General features: G+C 39.8%; 2 protein-coding genes across 2 annotated transcripts in view; both read right to left on the bottom strand.

Annotated features, from left to right (window-relative positions):
- NCALD (neurocalcin delta) overlaps nt 1-18,367 on the bottom strand; it is a 302,037-nt gene extending 283,670 nt beyond the window's left edge. Inside the window, exon 1 of the mRNA XM_049773935.1 lies at nt 18,319-18,367. The gene's annotated coding sequence lies outside the window, so the exon portion shown is untranslated. The remainder of the gene's footprint in view (nt 1-18,318) is intronic.
- The window catches only part of LOC126008722 (Y-box-binding protein 2-like), a 218,828-nt gene that overhangs the window by 72,503 nt on the left and 124,397 nt on the right, over nt 1-21,928 (bottom strand). The window lies entirely within an intron of this gene.

Genomic DNA, 21,928 nt, shown 5'->3' with positions numbered 1-21,928 from the left:
GGGGCGATTTCTGAGTGTATAGCCAGGAATATCCCCTTAGCACTCTCAGGTGTGATGCAAAGACCAAACAAACAAACAAACAAAAGACAATATGGTAGTAATATCCAGAGACAATAGAGATGAAGTTTAGAAGGACCAGCCCATGATATGAAGCTTACCACAAAGAGTAGTAAGTGCTGTTAGGAAAATAACTACACTAACAACTACCATGACAATGTTAGTGAGAGAGAGAAATAGAATGCCTGTTCTGAAGACAGGTGGGGGAGAAGGGAAATGGGGACATTGGTGATGAGAAGTTGCCTAATGAAGGGCAGATGTACCTTTTATGACTGAAATCCAGCTATGAAATGTTTGTAACCATGGTGCTTCAATAAAGAAATTATTTAAACTTCAAAAAAAAAGATTTTTTTTTTGTCAACTTTGTTATCCCTGCCAGTCTTTTGTTTGGTGAACTTTAACACAACATGGAACGCCAATGAATTAACAAAACATCTCATACTAAGCAGCATTCAGCAAATTGTGTCTGAAGTAAAAATCTGAAACAATGAAATTCTTGATTTTTGTTAGTAGCATAGGTATACTGAAGATCATTCTAAATAGCTTCAAAGACTGAGACACAATGGTGTATTAAGCAGCTTTATCAAGGTGAGTTAAGTAATTCTCCAAGCCAAAAGTGTAGTCATTTACAGAATTTTAGATCATCAAAATGTTGATTAAAAGTTTATTTTGTTTATTCATATGAATGCACATCAAGTATGATTTCTATGCTACAGAAAGTGATATATCCACTCAGGATACAAGTGAACAAGCAATTGGACATGGTCGGGCTTCTTTAACACTTTGTCAGAGGGGCTTTAGGAAGGTGTGCAGGTGCTTCCTTACTGGTTAAGGCTCTGAACTGCTGAGTAGAGGCAGATCACAATCAGCTTGGTAACCCAAGAAACCTGCTAGCATCAGAAAAAAAGAGTATTCAGGGAGGCAAAAATGCCTTGCTGTACCAATTCTGATAACAGCCAAAAGGGGAATGAGTCTTACCATTTTACAAGGCCACCCTGATAAGGAGCTAACCATGAGGGTCCCTGAATGCCAGAGAGTTCAAAATGTTCAACATTTACTGCCCAACTGGTAGTCCCGGCACAGGCATGACTTTCTGCAAAGGAAGGACAGACTTGGATCTGTGCAAAAAACTAAGATCACTTACTAAAGAAGACTGACTTTAACAACCGTATCTGAGCAGAATCTTTTCTGGGACCAAAAAAAAAAAAAAAAAAGAAAAAGAAAAAAAAATCCTAGCCAGACTTTGGTCTAGGGTTTGTACAAAAACCAAGATCTCTAATTTCAAAGATCTGACTTTGACAACCGTGACTGAGCAGAAATTCTAGAACCATAAAGAAAGACTCTATTCCTAGACTTCATCCTAGGATCTGTGGCAAATACCAAGATTGCTAATTATAGAGAACTAATTTTGACAACCACAACTGAGCAGAAACGTTTCCTGCACCATAAAAAGATCTTGGGGTTCAACAATGAACATATCTGGAACCTGTAGTTGTTCCCAAACGATATTATGCTTCAAGGGTGGGAGAAATTCTGTATCTCTTAGGCCAAGGGAAATTCCCTTTCTAATTTCCCCCAATACTTATTGTGGCCTATGCAAAAAGCAATCAAACAAACAAAACAAAAACAACCTTGCCACACTTAGCCCCCCTTCAATTATTTTCTTTCTTATTTCTTGGTGTTATTGTTTTGTTGTTGTTGTTGTTTTTAGTTGCTGTTCTGTTTTATTGTCATTGCTTGTTATGGTTTGTTGTTTTTTTCTTTTTATTTTTTTAAATTTATATTTATAGCTTCTAGATGGGATTCTCTTTTTTTCCTTTCTACAGAACCACAGAACTTGAATAATCTTGTTCTGCCTCAAAAATTGAGGGGGGAAAATAGTGGATGGTACCAGGAGCAAAACAGTCATATGAACATTTAGTAAAAAGAAAAAATGATCAGATCTAAACCCAAAGCCAACGACAACAGAATCAAGATAACCCAATCTACAACAAGCTATACACAAAGGGGACTTGTTACACTAGTAGTCCAGGAACAAGGGAGGTGGTATGTGATGCATGCTGGGAACAGGGGTTGGAGGGGGAGGACAACACTGGTGGTGGGAATGACCATAACTCACTGACATTATGTACCTAAAATATAACTGTTGAAAGACTTGTAATTCACATTGGTTACAATAAAAATTATTGAAACAAAAAACGAAAGGACAGAGGTAACCTTTGTGTTGATGCAAAAGCTCATGGCAAAAGTGAAATTAGCTGAAAGCAAACCAGTTCCGGCCATCAATAACTACTCCCACCTGCTCCAGCACTGTTTCATTCACTTGCCAGGAGACTAAGGATTAAAGCAGGGCTTTACATCTGCTCAGAAAAATGAGCCATGAGCAAAGGATTGGTTTTAACTCATCAAAGCCAGGCCATGCCCTTCACAAGCATGTCTGACAGCATTCTTTGGCAGGGTTCAAAATTTCACTCAGTTAAGCTTTGAGCCTCAAAGATCTTGAACTTTAAGCTAGTCAAGCACTAGAACTAGCTTAGGGCTTTTTTTCTTTCAACCTTTTTATTGAATATTTTTATGCCATGAAGAACTTGGATTGGACATTTTACTAGGGGAGAAGGAAATACAGTTGAGGTTATTTATAGTGTATACAAGCTCACTGGCATAAAGAGACAAGTCTGATTTTTTAAGAACAGGATTTTATTTTCTTTTTCCTGGATTCTTTTTATTGGGAGGGAGTGCACCTGGCAGAGCTCAGGGGAGCCATAGGAGACGCCAGGGATCAAACCTGGGTCCATCCCAGGTAGGTCACATGCAAGGCAAACACCTTACCACTAAGGCTATTACTCCTGGCCTCCATTCCTGAATCCTTTTAGATGAAGTGGAACCATGATTCCACCACAGATATTAGAATAAGCGGAAGAGTCCCACAAACCTCTCTGCTAAGAGGAGAGTGATGACGTGCCTAGATCTTACTCTTAAAGAGTTGATATCAAACATATTCAGAAGAGATAATACTTCCTCTGACAATTTTAGATAATTTTTTTTGGTTGTTGAATATGGGATTCCTTGGGGTCTTGTCCATTTTGTCACTTCAAAAAAAAAAAAAAAACCCTCCCAAAGAAACTCATCTTCAAGTCCTGCCCTGACATCATGGTAGCTCGAGCTGGTCTACATCTGGCTATTGCTCACCACCTCCCAATATAAGTATTTAAGTGATCCTGGTGCAGATTTTGTCCAAGCTGCATGGAGCATTTTTAGACTGTTTGCTTTGCTTTTAATTTCAAATAATCAACAATTTGAAGTTGAATTATTGGAGGAAATGTTTTTCCCAGAAACGACCCTTTCTGTCACTGGATCATCTGAGTTTACTTTCATTAAAGTAATTCGATGCCCAAATAATTAACAACTGGTGGTGATTATTTTGTAATTACATTTAGCTTCAACCCATCAGAGCAATAGGTTTTTTGTTGATGTTGAATAAAAACTCCTTCAGCTTTTAACCCAGCAATTGCCAGTTAGTGCTACCAATGAGACAAGTCCTGCTGGTACTTCCTCCCTTGGGGGCTTCCATAGAGGTCAGAGCAAGGCTCTGTTGCTGAAAGCAGCACTTTCTCTCTCCACACATAGAGGTTAAAAGCACCAAATGTGGGGCCGGGGCGGGGGTGGCGCTAAAGGTTAAGGTGCCTGCGCTAGCCTTGGGACGGACCGTGGCTCGATCCCGCCGGTGTCCCATATGGTACCCCCAAGCCAGGGAGCAACTTCTGAGCACATAGGCCAGGAGTAACCCCCTGAGCGTTACTGGGTGTGGCCCAAAAACCCCAAAAAAAAAAAAAAAAAAGCACCAAAATGTTTGGGATGCTCAACTTCAGAATGGCTTTAGTAAGTTGTTAAAAACAGTCTAGCTGACTCTAAGGAAAATAGATTTGTTCACATTCTTTTAGTGCATTTGCATTTATTCCAAGCTAATGTCTCAACAAATACCTTGGGGTGGGACTACATAGCAGTGGGTCATTTGATTATTCCCCTCTTTAGACCCCCAAAGATACCCCACCTGTTTCACTCCAGTGTCATCTGCACATTCCAATGTCTGTCCAGTTTCCTCTTGTTTGGACTAATGGGGACAGTACACAAAGGAGGAAAATGGAAATAAAGGATGGATGGATAGGAGAAAAAAGATGAGGGTGGCAGAGCAATAGCATAGCGGTAGGGGCATCTTGCCTTGCATGCAGCCAACCCAGATGGACCCCTGGATGTCGGGAATTGAACTAGGAGTAACCCCCAATCACCTCCAGGTGTGACTGCCACCCCCCCCCAAAAAAAAAAACACAAAAAAAATGAGTGGAAGGAGGAATAAAGATAGAGGAAAGGAGGAGGATAAAGAGGGGTGAAATGGAGAATAAAGATGGGATGATTTGAAAAATAAAGATGAGGAAAGAAGAATAAAGATGGGAGGAATGGAGAATAAAGATGGGATACTCTTCCCTACTCAGATCCTTTTTGTTGCCCAATTTGGGGCCTTTACCTGGCTGTGTCAAGGTCTATTTCTGGCTCTGTACAATATCTTACAAATCAGTCCCTGGAGAAGTTTGTGGGGGACCATATATAGTGCCAAGGGGTCGAAGTCATTTCAGTTTTATGCAAAGCAAATGCCTTACCTCTTAGGCCACACTTCCATATTTTACTGCAGTGTCCAGCCACAGCTATATCCCTTAACAGCACCCACTTAACTCTACTATTTGTTCCTCTTGTCCCTTTAGTCCCAGGTGGCAACATCTCTCCATTGCTGTTAGTTCTTAAGTGCTTGAACCTCCTTTCCCTGCCTCCTTCCTTACCACCTTACTATAGGCCTTCAATAAACCTTTCACTTGCAAATCTCTTATTCAACCCCTCACAGGGAATTCTGTTGCCTGCCAAGATCCCAGGTGCAACACTTTTTTGCAAAATTATTCATTGAAGGGCTCATTTCCTGGCGGAGGGCTGGTAACCCACACAAAAGCAGAGTCCTAATCTACGAAAAGCAAGGTGTGAGACCAAGCCCCCTCCACTGTGCCCTCTGTGTTGGCAAAGTTAATGTGTTTAATGTCAAACTTAATGTCAAACCAGAAAAATATAGCTAATGCCTTGCCAACATTAGCTCCTTTTTTGAAATGAAGAAAAATGCCTCACCTATTCACCCCACCATTTAAAAGAAAGCTCAACAGATAAACCCCAGGAACACTAAGTTCTAAAGACAAGTAATTTCCACATTTTCACAGAGATACTTGAAAAAGATAAAAATTTCTATCCATGCCAGTCTAGATTCTTCTCAATTACAAAAGGAAGAGAAATAATTCTGAGTTGTTTTTTTGTGTGTGTGTCCCCAAAATTTAATTGACTAGAACTCAGAAAGGGTGAGGATGATCTTTCCTTTGAAAACCTAGAGCCAAGTAACAAAATAGAAGTAGCAAAATATACTTTTTGTCCAAATCTTACAAGATGGCATATTTTACTCTGAAAACCTGAAGGCAGTGCTGAGATGGAATCTTTGAGGACATTCTCTGTTCCTCATCTGAAGGTCTTATTTTCTCAACGGGAAACTACAGCTCTTCACGTATAATTTACTCAACAAAAAAGATAGTTTGCTAAATTTACAAGGTTGATAAATTATGAAGTTTCTATCACTAAGTGAAATGTTTTATTTAATTTCCTTTATTTATTTTTACGAAGCTAAGGTCCTCTGATAGCAGAGGTAACTATGAATTTATAAATAGAGTACACATTTTTAACCCAGGCGCAACAAATTAATCAGCCTTTCTTTCCTGCACTTTGCTTTATAAACAGAACTGGGCCTATTATTTTTCTTCTCTCTTTCTCTGTGTCTATCTGTCTCTCAATCTCTCTCTCTGTTCTCTCTCTGTCTCTCTCTGTCTCTCTCTCTTTCTCTCTCTCTCTGCTTTTAGGCCACACCATGATGTGTTCAGAATATACTCCTAACTCTGAGCTTCGCATTACTCCTGGTGCTGCCAGGGGACCATATGTGGTGTGCTAAAGATTGAACCTGTGTTGACTGCATGCGAAGGCAAGTGCCTCACTCACTCCAGCCTCTAGCCGATGGTTTTCACTTCAACCCCTCCCTGCATCCAATCTAGAAATCCTCTGTAGATTCTCTTCTTCCTTCTCTGCCCAGAATCAGTATCACCCACTTGCTACTCTCTAGCTTCTGCTTGGTTCTGTGATAGAAGGTGCCAGCAGGAACTCCAGGAGCTAAATACCCCAGTGTGCCTTCTTGCCTGTCCACTAGGTCCTGGAAGCTGGGATTTCTGACATGAGGTTGCCTCTCTCACCACACATCCCTGATTTCCCCTCTTTCCTGAGTAGTCCTGGTCCAAAGAGAGTAAACAGTTTTACATTGCTCATAGTTCCTAGTTGCCTTAGAAACTCAATTTGGAGGAAAACAGTGATGAGATGCACATATAATCATAACCTGGGCACCTGAATACAGTCCATCGCATGAGCTCAGAAATCTCTAGCTTCATAACACCACTCTGTCTAAACCCATTTAAGTGGGTTTTGTCACTTGCCTTATCCAGAGGAAAGAAACTCTGGATTAATTAAATAGGAGCATAAATATTAGCTTCAAAACTCCAAAAGAGCTACCCTAAGCCTGGGTGCTAATATAGAGGCTAATTTTCTTTCATTCCTGCCTGTTTTGCAGAAAGGATTTTTGCTGCTGCTCTCTCTCTCTCACTGTCTCTCTCACTCTCTCTGTCTCTTTCTGTCTCTCTCTGTCTCTGTCTCTCTCTCTCTCTGTGTCTGTGTCTGTGTGTGTGTGCGCGCGTGTGTGAGAGGCACTCTCTACCTCCTATTGGTCCCCTAGATAACACACAGCACAGGTGGGGGTGAAGAGCACCAGAGACCACCCAGTTAAAGGGATGTTCCTTCCAGACATGTACTTACTACTACTTGTCCAGGCTGCCCTGTCTTGTCTTCTGTCTCAGAAGAATAAGTGTGTTGAATGCTTGATTATGAAAACCAGCTGGAAGCTGATTCTATGTGGAGAGTTAAAAAGAGAGGACTTAAAAAAACTAGCACAGATCCGAGGAGAACTGAGCAAACTCTAGCAATTCAACTGACGTGCTGTCCGGGACTGAAAAGGAAAATAACACACATGGGAGAGGCAGCCACATGTCATGCCAGTCTTTAGTTTTAGCATGATTACTCTCAATAGTTATTAATTTTGACAAGCCCTGGTTATGTAAGAAATTTACATTTGGGAAATGGAGAAAACTCGTGCTATCTTTGCACCTTTTCATGCAAATAGATTGTGCTTCCAAAATTAAATGGTTGTAGTTTTCTTTTAAATGTAGATTTTCCAGACCCCACATGAAACCCCTGGACCAAAACAACGTGGTTGTTACGTAAGCAGAGGAGTGAGAACAAACTCGAAGGAGCCATTGGCCCCCCCTGAAGGACTTGCAAACTCTTGGCTCTGGTTGAGATGCCCAAAGGGAAGTTGTTTAACGGATGCTAATTACAGCATAATGACTTGACTATTTAAAGCAAAGAGCCCATGAAGCTTTGTCAAAGTTCACCTTCTATTCCAGTTAATTAGAATGATTCATCCCTCTTGGCCAGTTGCTGCATTGGGTTTTCTTGCATAAAAAACACTTGAAAATGTTCAGGTAATTAGAGAAACACACAAAGAAAGTGACAGTCAAGATTTTCCATTTTCTCCTTTCTCTGTGATGAAGGTTGTTTGGCCCAATATTTCTTTCCCACTCTCCCCTATCTTCCAGCTAGGCTTCAAGATGGCCATGCCATCTGTAGGAGATGACTGAATGCCCCAAACCTTCTTGTGTAAGTTGATTCTCTAAGCTGACTTCAAGCTCTGAGAAGTCAGGAATATAGTATCAGCTTCTGTGTTATCCTGAATCTCAGTTCAGTTTTTTACTCTGGATTATGCTGGGTTCACTGAACCCTTCTTCCATGCCCATGTCTTTTGATTTCACAGTGTATTCTTAGAATCTACAGTTCCTAAACCACCAGGGTGTGTATGAAGATTCTAAGAACTAGAATCTAGAAAGATCTCACGAATACAATAATACAAATTACTGGTAATCACTCTTCTTTTCCATCCTCAAACCTTGAAACCTCATAGAGGTTCCATTTAATCTGAAGTTTAGAAACTAGAAGTGCAGGGGCCGGGAAGGTGGCGCTAGAGCTAAGGTGTCTGCCTTACAAGCGCTAGCCAAGGAACGGACCGCGGTTCGATCCCCCGGCGTCCCATATGGTCCCCCCAAGCCAGGGGCGATTTCTGAGCACATAGCCAGGAGTAACCCCTGAGCGTCAAACGGGTGTGGCCCAAAAACCAAAAAAAAAAAAAAAAAAAAGAAACTAGAAGTGCAGGTTCTAGTTTGGGTCTTCCTCATAAGGCTTGATTTTAAAGGAGGCATAATCTGTCTATCCTCATTTAAGAAAAGTAATGGAGGGAAAAAAATCTGTTTCTTTGGACTCAAGAGGTAGTTCACAGCTCAGAATCCAGTTGAAAGTGAGCTGTTGGAAGCATTACCCAATGTTACACAAAGGTCAAACAATAGAAATGGATGATAGAAAGTCCCTGCCTGCTCGTTCTAAAAAAAAGTCTAGTGGTTCAATGGCTTTTCCATTAAGCAGAGATTTCAGGAAATATGATTATGTACAAATCAACCCTTTCAAAGATCTAAGCTCTGTTGCTTTGGAGTTAGTAATTAATTAGAATGAGATTAACATCAAAGAACTATGTCCAACAGGAGAGGCTGGTATTATTCAAGATACAGCCATTTCTCCTTTGCTTTCCCTGAATAGATGGGAACACTCGTTTCCTTTAACTCATCTCCCAAACTGACAGTGATTTTCTTTGCCTGAGTCATTTATATTTTTATTCTAAAGGAAGTTTCTAGCTGAGAATGATGGAGAGCTGTCAGTCTCAGAGACTATGAAACCTATGAACGATTTTCAGCAACTGTCATATTAAAAAAAAAAAGATGATGCTGGAGAGAAGTTTGGAAGTCAAACTTGTTATAGATAAACAAGTATCATTCTTAGCCTCTCAGGCAGCAAGTGTTCTAGGGGAGTAGTTTCTTCCTATCTTGGACTCTGAAGAAAAAGATGAGCAACTAATAGCTCTCCTCAGGTGCCATGGTAACAGCATGATTCCACCTAAGACTATTCTGTCTGTGGCAAGGAAAAGGAAACTGGAAAATGTAACCTAAGAAAGTTCTCTTGAGAAGCACAACTGGCTTATTAGAACTGGTCCTAGGAAACAATCTGTCTACACACACACACACACACACACACACACACACACACACACACACACACACACACTCACACAACCATTTCTGTGCCCCAGTCCCGAGTCAACATGGCCAGGAACAAAGGGATGGAAGATACCGTAGCAGAGAGTTCACAGTGGGTGTGGTACCTAAAGCTCTTTGGGGGATTGGCATTGCCTCAAATTTTCCCTTTTATTCCAAAATTTAAATGCATTTCTGAATTCTTTTTTTGTTTGTTTGTTTAGTTGGTTGGTTTGAGGCCACTCCCAGTGGTACTCAGGGGTTACTCCTGCCTCTGTGCTCAGGAATCACTCCTAGTAGGCAGCATACAAAGTAAATGTTTTATCTGCTATACTATCACTCTGTCCCCAATATTCCTGAATTCTTGCTAGGACTTCAACTGTGGAAGTCTTTTGGACAGGTGACTTCAGCTAAATGGAAGTACAGAGGAAGCTAAAGAATGAGCCAGAAACATAAAATAAAAACAAGTTGACCTTTGGGCTTTCAAATGAAAGATCCTGAAGAGTGAAAGGAGACCTTGGCTAAAGGGAAGGAATGCACTCAGTTGTTGGGGATTCGCTGTTCTCCTACAGCCATTCTATTGTCAATGAATGATGGTCCTTCATTCAAAAGTCCTGAAAATAATCAGATGACAGAGACCTCCCTCATACAAGATTATACCGGGAATGATGCTAGATGTCACCTGACAGGTAAACCAATGAGCACTCCAATTTTATGTTTTCTGCAGAAATGAGATTTGATAACTGATCCCAAAATGGTCTTCACAAAGCCCAGAGTGCATGAACGAGCTTAATTTCATCAGAAGCACATGTTATGAGCATAGGCTGGACCAAGAGCAGACAGAAACATAAAAGAAAGATCACATGGTTTTTTTTCCCCATCTCTCCGTGGCCCTGGTGTGGTGGAGTAGTAGGATTCAGGTCGTTACCTCTCTCTTGTTCTTTCCTGATCTATTTCTACATCAACGTCAGAACTACACTTTCAGCTCCAGCTTTCAGGCTCCCCGCATACATACCATCTTTACCCCCGCTTCTCTGCACCCAATCTGAGGCTCTTAGGATCCTCTGCATAGAACCCTCTCTGTTCTCTTGTATTTCCAACTCTGAATCCAACTGATTTCTGCCCTCTACTTCCACACTGAAAACTCGTGGGGAAAAAAATCACAAGAGTGGTTTGTTCCCGTTGAAGGAAGTAATTCCAAAAAGGATGAAGGGACACTGATCTCCCATCCTGGGGGACCCCAAAGCACTCCAGGAAACTCAACTGATCCTTGTTACAATTAATCCAAAGCAGAGTTCAAAATGCTCATTTAATAGAAAAACTGAGGGCTAGAGCTATAGTACAGTGGGTAGGGCATTTGCCTTGCACATTGCCAATCCAGGTTCAATCCATGGCATCCCATATGATCCTCAAGCACCAGCAGGAGCAGTTCTGAGTGTAGAGCCAGTAAGTAATACCTGAGTCTTACCAGGTGTGCCCCCAAAACAAACAAAAACTGATCTTCAAAAGATCAGTTAAAAACTCACAGTTTATGTGCAATCCAGCATAGCTAAACCAACATTGCGCATTGGCTGAAGCAGCTTTGGAAAGGATTGATACCTAAAAATAAGCTGGTAAAATGGTGTGGTAAACTGTTATTTCATCATTTACCAGCCTCAAATTTAGGAACCTTCTTTCTATCAAACTAACCTGGTAGGTCTCATCTCCTAGGGCCATTGCTGACCATGCCTACTTATCTTCAAGCATCTACAGTCTTCTTGGGGAAGATGAAAGATACTCCCCACCACCCCAAAAAAAGAAAATCTGCCCCAATCTAGGCAGAAAGGTCAATAGTCAACAGACTTTGAAAGCATCTTGTTTCAGAGATGAACAGACCAAAGGGAGGAGACAGAGAGGTACATTTTTACTAGATGTGGCTACTACCTTGAATGGAAACCATCTTACCTCTGGGGTTCTCTGACCTGTTGTTGGTGAAAGTAGAAGGCTCTATCCTCACACCAGGGGCAAATACTTTCTCACAACTAGGGACTTTAAGGGAGTACTATTCTGCAAGACCAACTGTACCACCTGCTCCCCCCACCAGCTTGGCAGGAACAGTATCTGAAAAGGGGATGATTGGATAGAGCCCCCATGTCTTTCATCTAATTAAGGAACACTAGAGGAAAACCAAAATAGCCACTAAGCACTGTCAGCAAAGCAATCAGGGGTGCCAATTAGCTGTCAACTAAACATCCTGAGCTGAGCCTGTACTGATTTCCAAATCAGTGTGACAGCAAAGTCAAGGTAGACAGGCTGTGTGTGTGTGTGTGTGTGTGTGTGTGTGTGTGTGCATCAACAAGCACAAAATAATCCTGCAAGGCCCTCTGGAAGCAGCTGGAGATTAGCCACAGTCCAGACTGTTGATTAGCCCAAATCACCTCTAATCTACCTGAAACAATTCGATCCATTAAAAAAATATCTATATATAGTTCTCTATCTTCTTGGTGAGGGCTTTGAGTGCACATGAATTCTTCCTTCTCTCAGCTCCCAAAAAAAGGGGACCAGATAGGAGTTGGAAAAAATAGATCAAAAATCAAATGTAATGTCCATGCTGTGCTATGTTATGTACTAACAGAGCCTCGTCCTATGTCTGTGACACAAATATTTGATGTGCTGGTCTGTGTCTTACATGTCTGGAGCTACATATGCACTTGTAGATGTGGATGCACATAACTGTGTATATAACTGTGTAGCTGTAAATGTATTAAATCCAAATAAATAGAATCATTAACCAGAGGATTATGGGTTTTTCCTTGCCAGCAGGGAAAAGAAATGTTATGTGCCCTTCCTGGGCACATAACAATAAACCTGGCATTTTTTAAAATTACCAGGAAAAAATTTCTTCTCTTTCCCGAATGACTGGAATTACAGGGATTAAGAGAGGGTTGCAGCAACTGGGGAACTCTATCCTCTATTTCTTGCCTCAGCACTATGCACTTTTCTTCTCTGTGAAAGAAGATTCCAGCAATAAAAAGGTATAGGAGATCTGGCTTGCCCTGTCTGAAATGGAAGCAGAAATGAAGCTCATTCTTGAGTCGAGCATCACTGGGAAAAAGCTGACATTTAACTTCATGTCTGTCTGATGTTGCATTTAGTTCTCTATCCGTAGTCAAGCTAATCCCAGTTTTTTTTTCTCATCAGGAATACAGTCAACACAAAGATCCTTTTTCTTTATAATTAAGGGTGAGCAGAGAGGCAGGTAGAATTTATGGGTTGAGACAACCAGGACAACTTTGTATTTGGAGGAGGACCCAGCTAGAAATCACACTTTGTAATTATCTGGTCTACCTACTTGAAATACTTATGTGATGGCTCCAGCTTGGACTAAGTGAGTTTCAATAAGTCTATAATATTGCTGGAACATAGAACCTCAAGTCTTTCACTAAGCAGCATGGGGTTTCCAATACCTGGGCCTGAAATAAGAAAGGGTAGACAGAAGGAAAGCAGACACTACACCTTCTGGTCCTCCAGGTCACACTAGGCATAAGTAAATACTATCCATTGGAGAACTTCAGAGAATTGGAGGTAATACAGCACTCAAAGCCCAGTCTCACCCTAAGATCCTACTAAGATCCAATCTTATTGACTGATAACACCCTCCCATTAACAGCCTTGCAATAAAAGATTGCTTCATGCTGGGTAAGGATGGTATTAACCTGATCCTGCCATGCCAACACCATCCAGCCTCCGATCAAAATGAGATAGCTTTGTAAAAGAAAGAAAACACAACACATGTCCAAGGTTAAAGCCAAAAACAAAACCAGAGTGAGAACCATTGCAACAGATAAACAGAGACTTAAAAATATCTATAAAATGTAAAAGACTCTTGTAGAAAAAAAGAATAAGATAACAGGAAAAGATGGCGGACATCAATGAAGACCTAGAAACTAAAGGAAAGAACTAATAAGAAATTCTACCACTGAATGGTGTTATACATTGTATGACTAAAACTCAATCATAAACAACTTGGTATGTGTATATCCCATGGTGATTCAATTAAATTCAATTAACAGTATTTATTATTTTTAAAAATAAATTCTAGGATGGAGCAGTAGCACAGTAGTAGGGCTTTTGCTTCGCAGGCAGCTGACCCAGGATGGACCTCAGTTTGAAATCCAGCATCCTATATGTTTCCCCTCAGCCAGGAGCGATTCCTGAGCATCACCAGGTGTAGCCCAAAAACCAAAAACAAAATAATAATAATAATAATAATAATAATAATAATAATAAATTCTACCAATAAAATGCTATATAAAGTGAAAAACTTTTAAAAGTCAGATGAAAACACAGTTAAGAATAAGTAAATGTTTGGGGCCAGAGTGATAGCACAGTGGTAGGGCATTTGCCTTGTATGCAGCCGACCAAGAAGCATCCAGGGTTGGATCCCGGGCATCCCTTATGGCTCCTTATGCTGCCAGGAGCAATTTCTGAACGCAGAGCCAAGAGTAACCCCTGAGAGCCACCAGGTGTCGCCTAACCATCCCCCCCAAAAAAGAATAAATAAACACAAAGACAGGTTAGATAAAAAGATCCAAATAGTAATTCAGAGAGAAAGGAGACTTTTCTCCAATTGCATTCAAAGAGCTATAGACAGCCATGAAGCTGCCTAATCTGCATGTAATGAGAGAACCAGAAGGAAATAGAAAGAGAAAAGTGCCAAAGTAATTAAAAAGGGTAAAGAATAGCTTTTCAACACATGGTACTGGAAAATTTAGACATCAACATAAAAATGGAACCTCAACTCTTACCCAACTCCAGATACAAAATGTGCCTCAAATGTGCCCTATACCAAGCACAGAAAAATTTACAAAATAGACCCATGGTGTTTAAATAAAAAAAAAATCTTAATTACAAAATAGATAAAAATTTAAACTAAAAGAAAATTCTTTTTTGTTTTTGGAACACACACATGGCTAATTTCAGGAATTACTCTTGACCATGGTTTAGAATCACTCCTAATGGAGTGGAGGGGGTTGTCTATATTTGGTACTGGGGATTAAACCTAGTCAACCAGGTGCAAGTAAAACATCTTACCCATTATCCCATCTCTCTGGCTCCACTATTTCTAGAAAAATGTAAAAATGTGTTGTAGTCTTTATTTTAGCAAAGATGTGGCTTAACACAGTCATTCTCAATAATAGAAAAATAATAAATTAAACTTTGTAAAAAATACAGGATTCTACTTTGTAAAGGATGCTTTAAATAATATGAAAGAAAAGCCAAAAACATGAAAAAAGCATTTGCAAAGCATATATTTAATAAAGAGATTACACTCAGAACATATATCTCAATCATGTAAAGACAGCTCAAATTTTTCATGGATCCATCATTGAATAGACACTTCAAACAAGATGTGCAGATGACAGAGAAGCCTGTTGACATCATTATCATTGAAAAAAAAAAAGAATTAAAGATACAAGGAGAGAATGCTGCACACAAACTCAAACCTCTAAAACTATAAAGACCAATAATAATATAATGTCCTAGAGAGGGTTGAATATAACCAAAAGTTTTAGATACTGTAGACTAAGATGTAAAATGGTACCTTAGCTTTGGAAACAGTCTGATAGTTTTAAAAAAGGTCAAACATATCTCGACAACTTTGACTATAAAATCCAGTATTCTAGGGGCAGAGCGGTGGCATAAAGCGGTAAGGCATTGGCCTTGCGCGTGCTAGCCTCCGGCGAACCGCAGTTTGATCCTCCAGCTTCCCATATGGTCCCCCAAGCCACGAGCGATTTCAGAGAGCATAGCCAGGAGTAACCCCTGAGTGTCATCAGGTGTGGCCCCAAGAACCAAAACCAAAACAAAACAAAACAAAACAAAAAACCAGTAATCCTGCTTCTACTGCAAGTAATTTACTGAAGAGAAAGGAGCATATCTATACAAAGATGATTAATGCATTAATTAATATATAATCCTATTCATGCATGATTCTAGTCACTTTATTCAAAATCATAAAAAACTGTGGGCCAATCCTCCATCCTGCCAAAGACATGCTTCCTATATTTGTCACCCAAAAGTACTGTTCTGCTGATGGCCCCACCTCATCACCCCTCTACAATTCCCTTCAGGGACACCAATCTGACCAAACTTCAGGTACTCTGTCTTGGGGCTGATGTCACCAGAGCTTTTTGGAGCAAGTGTGGGCACCCTCCCCCCATATCCTCCTTCTTCCAAGAAACCTGGTAGCTGCAACCATGCTCACAAATACAGTCACCATGTTTGCATCAGGCCAGCTCCATAGACTCACTCTTTACTTGAATGAGATGGAAGTCAAGCTGTGGAGGCCTGGCAGATGAGAACATGCCTCACAAAAGCTGCAATATCAGTAATAGTGCTTTGAATTCCTGGGCAACTTCATTTGATATTTTTATCCCTATAGAAACACACCAACTTAACAGAAACAACAGCTAACAAGCTACTCTTGTATTTGTTTTTGTTTTTGTTTTTGGGCCACACCCGGTGGTGCTCGGGGGTTACTCCTGGCTGTCTGCTCAGAAATAACTCCTGGCAGGCACGAGGGACCATATGGGACACCGGGATTCGAACCAACCACCTTTGGTCTGGATCGGCTGTTTGCAAGGCAAACACCACTGAGCTATCTCTCCGGGCCCGCTACTCTTGTATTAATGATTTCATTGGAGATACAATAATTTTCACAAATGTGCTTGACACTGTACTTTTCCTTGTTTCTTTTTTTAACTTACTTCTCTTTCTTTTTTCATTTTTCTTTTTCTTTATGTATATATATTTATATACTATAAGTATATTATATACATTATCTATTATATTATTATAATATTATATATGTATATATTTTAATAACTTTTCTCTCACTTATCTGGAAACAAATGCATTATGTTCAACTATTTCAACTGTGTCATATATTTTCTTTAAATAAAGTAAAAATAAGTTGCTGATAACCTAAGGGTTCATCACCTAGTGAATGGATAAACAAATTGTGCTTCTTCCACATGATGGAATACAATTCAACATCATAAAGAATAAACTATCAGGCTAATCAATGAGTGCACAGATGGTTTTCAATCACTTTATAGTAAATAAAGATGACCCCTGGCTCTGCACTCAGATATTACTCCTGGCAGGTTCTGGGGAACATATGGGATGCGGAAGATTGAACCTGCCAAGAGTAATTTCTGAGTGCAGAGCCAGGGGTCATCTTCAAGCACTACCAGGTGTGGCCCATCAACCCCAAAAAGAGGAAATGATGGGGAAAATTTGAATATGTGAATTTACAACATATATCCTACCCAGATCTAAAATCTTGGATATGTATTATTTTAAAAGTTTGATCTGGGGAGGCTTAAGGGACTAACACACATTGCTTTGATGCAAAAGATAAGGTTTTGATCCCAGCCCAGTGCTGGGAATAATCCCACAAACACAGAGCTGGAAACAGGCCCCAGAACCTCTGGGTTTGGCAAACCCCCCAAAATTAAACAATTCCATAAGACAGACTAATTTTTTTTCAAAAGGTTTAGATAAACATTTCACATCTTATTTTTAAACTTGAAAGGACTTTTCACAAAAGAAATCCAAACAGGCAATTAGCACATGAAAAAGTACCCATCATCGTTGGTCTACAGAGAAATACAAATTAAAACGACAATATGATCCTACTACACACCCATCAGCACAATGGAGAGGAAAAAATTAAACTAACAAAACCAGAAAATATTCTATATAAAAAAAGACACAGGAAATTCAAAATTTTCACTTTGGAAAATCATGCAAACTTTCTAATTCCTACAATCACTCTTTTTGGAAAGTGTTTGATGGTGTCTTCTAAAACTGAACATTCACTTATCCCTTCACCCAGAAATTTTTCTTCTACAAACACAGTCAATAGAAAAATATTTATTACTTCAATCAAAGCTATCAAAACTGAATCAGGAACAAAGTCCAAATTAGAATTAGAATTAAACCAGTAGGGCCCGGAGAGATAGCACAGCGGCGTTTGCCTTGCAAGCAGCCGATCCAGGACCAAAGGTGGTTGGTTCGAATCCCGGTGTCCCATATGGTCCCCCATGCCTGCCAGGAGCTATTTCTGAGTAGACAGCCAGGAGTAACTCCTGAGCAACGCCAGGTGTGGCCCAAAAACCAAAAAAAAAAAAAAAAAAAAAAAAAGAATTAAACCAGTAGGTAAAAATTCTTCTCTCAAAAAATATCAGCCCAAACTGCTTTTCTCTGAAATTCTACTACTTATTCAAGCATTTGAATTATTAAAGCATTTAAATAATTCAAACATTTTGAAGACTACTCATCAAAAGGAAAGCCTGACCATTTAAATTTATAAAGGGAAAATTCAACTATACTCAAAGAGAATATCAGTCAACTTCACTTGTTACTAAAACAACAAAAATCTAGCTAAATAATGAGAACAGCATCATAAGCAACTTGACTTTATTCCATTAATGCAAGGTCCTTTATACTAGAAATTCAATTAATGTAAACTACCAAACAAACAAAATAATAAAAATCATTTCTCATTTCTGCAGATTAGAAAAGTGTGAAATCAAACTCAAGTGAATTCATTTATTTCTAGCAAACTTGGAGTAGAAAATAACGTCTTAGCCTGATAAAAGGTATTACTACAATACCTTCATCAAAAGAATGTGTCACATTTATTTAGTACAATTTGCTTCTTGTTGGATATTCATTTTTTATGCTTTCATTCTGTTTAATTTGCTAGTATAATTGATGCCGCAAACATCTGTGCATGCTATAAAGCTATACTTAAATTTCCTTACATGAAAGATGGAATTAAGAGCATCTGACATACAGGACTAAGGCAAGAATTCAATAAGGTGTTAGTTGTATGTTGTATGGAATTTTGAAAGAAAAGTATGACTTATTAAACTGAGAAACACTCGTTTGTGTTTACCTGGTGGCCGATTTCTCAAAGCACACTGCAGTCACAATTAGAAGTCACTCTGTTAAAAAAAGACAGATGCGTTAGACTATCAGGAATGAAGAATGTATGTGACTGAGTCCTTGAGGAAATAAATTAGTGATGGGGATGACTGTCTACCCCAGGATCGCTATGCATCATTTGATATCTTCTGTTCACCTCATTCCCATCCCCTTGTAATGCAGCATTCCCATTTTTGAATGCCCCAAGAGATCTTTCCAACATTTAACATGGTTCATCAGATTCCTTTGGAAGCATCTTCCCTTTGATCTTGGGGGAAAAGCCAAACTCTTTACCATGACCTAGCAATGGTCCTCAAACTTTTTAAACAGGGGGCCAGTTCACTGTCTCTCAGACAGTTGGAGGGCCAGACTATAGTAAAAACAAACACTATGAACAAATTCCTATGCACACTGCATATATCTTATTTTGAAGTGAAGAAACAAAATGGGAACAAATACAATATGTGGCCCGTGGGCCGTAATTTGAGGTCCTTCACCATCTATGGCCTTCCAAAAGAGTGATCCCTGAGTACAGATCCAAGAGTAATCCCTGAGCACCACCAGGCATCATCCCAAAACCAAAACAACAGATACATTATTATGCAACAGATCTTCAGAACTAGTTTTCCTTATAAAACTGAGTCTTGAATTCATTGACGGCAACTATCCTCTCCCGCCCCTGCCATCCAGGCAACTCACTTATTGCTGTTCCCGAGAGCTTCTGAACTTCAGATTGCTCAGACTAGTGGCACTCACTCGCCCTGAATTAGGGTTAGGGTTAGGGTTAGGATAGCAGGGCTACCCACCAGTCTGCCTATGCCCTGCCCTAAACTGAGTTGCTATGCCAACCCCAAGCCACAGGCACTTTGCTGTGTCAGTACAGACATCCCACTAGGCAGCCCTGGCCATTCTAGACATGCCCCTCTGTTTCTGGAAAGCTTTTACAGAGAAGAGGAAATGTCAGGAGGATATAAAGTAATAGTCTAGTTGGAACAAAACCAAAAATCAGTGTTCTGAATAAATCATGTCTTCTCTCCATTTAGAGCCCAAGAGGCTTCAGAAGGTGAAGGCAGATGAGCTCTGGTTATGCAACGGAGCTGGGAGTGAGGTTTTGGCATTCTGGGGGTAGAGGGCAGGGTAGAGGGGATGAAAAGTAGATCCACCTGTGGGCTCAGAAAATAGGTCTTCTCAATCATCTGGACTTCTGTATGACCCAGAAGTCACTGTGCAGCTGCACTCTAAAAATCCATTCTAGTTCAAACACCACCAGACAATTGGATTCTAGGTCTCACGGATACCCTGGCTGCATTAGGAATTTAATGGGAAACTCATTGAAAACAATAAAATGCAGCAGCCCTTGTTGATCATCTTGAATGTGTTTTGAAAATTCACCAGTGAAAATGCTGCAGAAATAACAGCTTTCCCAAATGGTGACAAAGTTCAGTCACTCAAAAATAAGCCTGTTGAAAGTAACTCAGAACAAAGCTACATGTTGTTTGCAATATTTAAGAACTCTTTTCTGAGGCATTTGCCTGCTTTTACCTCACCCAATAAATACCCTCTAAACATATAAAAATGTCAATAGACCACTTCATCGACTGGCACAAATAGATGGATACATTGGTTCTGACATAAGCATAAAATGGGCTGGAAGTGGCAAATTGAGTTCATTATATCTTACCCAAACTGTTTCCCATCCTGGTGTCCTTTCCCACTTCACACACAATCCAGGAAACTGAAATGCACTCCATACTCCTCTCATCATCCTCTCATCAATCATCAAATTCTGGAGTCAGAGAAATAGTACAATGAGTAAGACCCAAATCCAAGTTCAATCACCAGCACTAGATATGAGTGATACTATTATCCAGCCCTGCCAGGAGTGATCCCTGAGCACAGAGACAAAAGCAAGCCCTGAACACTGCCAGGTGTGGTCCCCAAACAAAATCAAAACTAACCACATTCTGTACATTGTGCTTATTCTGCCTCTTTGTCTCCTAGTCTACTGCCAAGACCTTATATCACTCCGTAATCCCCACTTCGTTGGTCTGCTGGATTTCCTTCCTGTCACATACTCATTAAATCCTTCCATCTTGAAGACTTCACGTTCTATTATACATATTGCCAAATTCTCATGCTCATCTCCCCAACTTAAATGGCTCCCTGCCAATCTAGATTCAAGTCATAATTCAATATGGCATCCTTTCTCATTCTCCTTGTCAAATAGCTTATAGCTTTCTACTGATGGTGAGACTCAACTTCCTGAACCATTATTCCCCATTTCACTTCTAATGGGTTTGTGTGAACATTGTTGCTTTTTAAAATTTAATCTTTAATAGTTGAGTTTTAGACATACAGTATTCCAGCATCAATTCCATCACCAGTGTCAAATTCCTTCCACTGCCACAGAGACTGGCACATATCCCAAAGTATTAATATGAACAATCAGTGCTGATGGGGATGTGGGGAGAAAGGGACTCTCATTCACTTCTGTGAAATGCTGTCTAGTCCATTCTTTATGGAAAACAATATAGAAACTTCTCAAAAAACTGGAAGTTGAGCTCCCATGTGATCCAGCTATACCACTCCTAGGGATATACCCTAGGAACACAAAAACACTATACAAAAATGATTTCTGCATGTCTATATTCATTGCAGCACTATTTGCAGTAGTCAGAATCTGGAAACAACCCAGATGCTCGACAACACGTGAGTTACTAAAGAAACTGTGGTACATATATGCAATGGAATACTATGCCATCAGGAAAAATGAAGTCATGAAATTTTCCTATACATGGCTAGACATGTAAACTATTATACTGAGTGAAATGAGTCAGAGATAGAGACACACACAGAATAATCTCACTCATCTATGGGATATAAGAAAAATAAAAAACATTGTAATAAAACTCAGAGACAATAGAAATAAGGGCTGAAAGGACTGACCCACACTCTGAAGCTTACCACAAAGAGTGGTAAGTTCAGTTAAAGAAATAACTACACTAACAACTATCATGAAAATGGTAATGAGTGAGAGAAGTAGAATGCCTGTCTAGAACACAGGCTGGGGTGGGGAGGAGCGAATGGGGGGCATTAGTGCTGGGAAGGTTGCAGTGGAAAAGGGAGGTGTCCTTTTTCAAAACTGAAACAAAACAACAAAATTGCTTGTAATCATGGTGCTTAAATAAAGATATTAATTTAAAAATAGAAAGGTAAAAAAACAAGAGTACCATTTTTCAGATTTATAATTAATTTTCAAAGGTACTTAAATAAATGTCAAAATAAAAAGAAACAGTTTGAGCCCTGTATTTTCAGATTTGTTGACTGGTTTGTTGACTCTGTAATATTTAACTACACCAATCTCTTTTTATAAATGTATTTTATTTAAACACCTTGATTACATACATGATTGTGTTTGGGTTTCAGTCATGTAAAGAACAACACCCATCACCAGTGCAACATTCCCATCACCAATGTCTCAAATCTCCCTCCTCCTCACCCAACCCCTACCTGTACTCTAGACAGGCTTTCTATAACCCTCATATGTTCTCATTATTAGGACAGTTCAAAATGTAGTTATT

Source organism: Suncus etruscus, chromosome 5 (genome assembly GCF_024139225.1).
Source record: "Suncus etruscus isolate mSunEtr1 chromosome 5, mSunEtr1.pri.cur, whole genome shotgun sequence".
Lineage (NCBI taxonomy): Eukaryota > Metazoa > Chordata > Mammalia > Eulipotyphla > Soricidae > Suncus > Suncus etruscus.
The sequence above is the reverse complement of the archived record's forward strand: the minus strand, read 5'-3'. Positions and strand labels throughout refer to the sequence as shown.